The sequence below is a fragment of the Otolemur garnettii genome, unplaced genomic scaffold (genome assembly GCF_000181295.1).
Source record: "Otolemur garnettii isolate 467f Iridium unplaced genomic scaffold, OtoGar3 scaffold00011, whole genome shotgun sequence".
In the NCBI taxonomy this organism is placed as follows: domain Eukaryota; kingdom Metazoa; phylum Chordata; class Mammalia; order Primates; family Galagidae; genus Otolemur; species Otolemur garnettii.
The window spans coordinates 14408652-14411168 of NW_003852406.1; positions in this window are offsets into that span (position 1 = coordinate 14408652).

Below are 2517 nucleotides of genomic sequence, written 5' to 3' on the forward strand. Positions count from 1 at the left end.
AGCCCAGGAGTTGGAGGTTGCTGTGAGCTGTGATGCCACAGCACTCTACCCAGGGGGACAGCTTGGGGCTCTGTCTAAAAAAAAAAAAAAAAAAAAAAAAATAGAAGCCTTGGGCAAGTGAACTCCTAGTGCTAGGGTTACAGTTTGGTTTTGTATATTTCAGGAAGACAGGAATTACACGCAAAATCATCAATCACGTTAGGTGTACATCGGAAGGTATACATTGGTTTAGCCCAAAAAGGTGAGACATCTCAAAGCAGAATCCTACAGGTTACAGGTGTGTTTAAAGATTCTTTGGCTGACCTTTGCCTGAAAGGGTTAAGCTCTAACAGACCGGAAATCAGTGAAAAGGAATGCTAAGCTAAGGGTCTGGTAAACAGAGATAAACTACAGAACATACAGACTGAAGAGGTTTGTTGTGCATATTGAGGACCTGCACGTATGTCTTTTATAGCCTCAGACCAATAAATGAATCGCAGAGAACATCTCTAAGAAGGGGAGTGGGCTGCAATCTTCTTTCTCAGAGCTAGCAATTCAGTTTTGCTGAATCCCCTTGGCCAAGAGGGTGTCAGGTCAGTCACTGGGGAGAAATCTTAAGATTTTACTTCACAGAGTAGGCCAAGCTAAGCTATGATGTTTGGTAGCTTAATTATATTAAATACATTTTCAACTTAATGGATTTATCAGAACATAGCCCCATCATAAGTCAAGAATTACCATATTTAAAGTGCCCATTTTTTCTTACCTATGTATTGTTTCAACCATGTACTTCAGTCCCTTCAATGATTTTGACCAAGGTTTTGTTTTTTTTATTTCTGAGACAGAGAGAGTCTCACTTTGTCACTCTCAGTAGATTAGTGGTGTCACAGCTTACCGCAACCTCAAACCCTTGGACTTAAGCAATTCTCTTGCCTTAGCCTCCCAAGTAACTGGAACTACAGGCACCCACCACAACACCCAGCTAGTTTTTTAGAGATGGTGTCTTGCTCTGCCTCAGGCTGGTCTTGAACTCGTGAACTCAAGCAATCTATTTGCCTCGGGCTCCCAGAGTGCTAGGATTATAGGCCTGAGCCACCCCGCCCAGCCCACAGTTTTACTTTAATAATTAAAAAGTAGCAATAACAATTAAGCAAAGGCCACATTTGAGACAGAATTTCAAAGTAAATGTAATCACCATTATCTTGGTATGAGACATCCATAAAATATCTGGGTCCATTAAAGAATCCCAGAACATTGATTTTAAAATATTTAGTGCTGATTCAGTAGCTTTAGAATTCAGTAAAAGCTATTGTGTTGCTGTTCAAAAGCCATTAATTTAGCCATTTAAAACCGACACAGATAAAAGCGGTCTCTCCTAGAACAAGATCAAATTTTGTGAGAGTCAATTAAAGGAGGTGACAATTTTATCACTAGAGAAAAGTCTGAACAGAGACAAGGCTTAGGGACTCTTATTTTTCTCCTGGGTGGGTTAACAGAATTCACTTTGCCAAGGAGCCGACAATCCCTCCTTTCCTCTCTGTATCACCTTGCAGCTGGTGGAGCAGAAATATGAGCTATCTAGTGACATCAGAGCTAGAGCACTGTTGAAGAGCCGGTTTCTAACAGACATGAGTCAAAGGCTTTCTGCTTTCATATGCCACAGGGCTAACTACACTGGTATATTACTGATTTTTTGTATTACTAAAGAACATTTTTCAGATGATCACCACTAAAACACAACCGTTCTCCCGCCACTCTGACCTAAATTATTCTTGCCTTTGTTCACTACTTTCCATTCTTTGCTCAACGCACATCTATATTTATAGAGTCCCAAGAATAACACACGTAGCCCTAGGATTTTGTTTTCCATTTTTCATTTATGATTATCTAATAATCATAAGATTAAGAGTTCATGTTGCTATTGGGCTTTGGTATCATAGTCTTTGAAGTAGATATATAATAATTATTTTCCTCTTCTTGAACTTTTTTGTCCTCCCATCTCATTATTATTTTTCTTTCTTTTTTTTTTCTTAGAATAAATTCTAGGTGATCTGATTTCAGCATCAAAGCCTATGAACATAGTTATGGCCCCTATTATATATTTATAAATGGCCTTTTCTGTTTGGTTATATTTTCTTTCCTAAAAGGAAATGAGGAAAGAAAGGACAGTGGGAAGGGGGAGAAAAATCCTAAATTTAATTGGCTTATGACTAAGAACTGAATCCGTTTGTGGATTGCCCGGTACCCAGTGTTTTCCCAGACTGTAACAAAGCAAGTAAAAGGGAGCGATGGCTTGGTTGCTCTGGCGAGTGACAACTATTATTGTTATGTGCTATGGATAATAAGGACCCTTTCTGAAAGGATTTGGTAGTCCTCTTCTTGTCCAATCCCCTCTCTCACTCCAGGGTTTGGTTTGCAATGACCACCTCCAAACAGCAAAAATGCTATTGGCCTTGAGATTTTTTTTTTTGTTTGTTTGTTTTTGTTTTTTTTTTTTGTTTTTTTTTGTTTTTTTTTTTGCAGTTTTTGGCCGGGGCT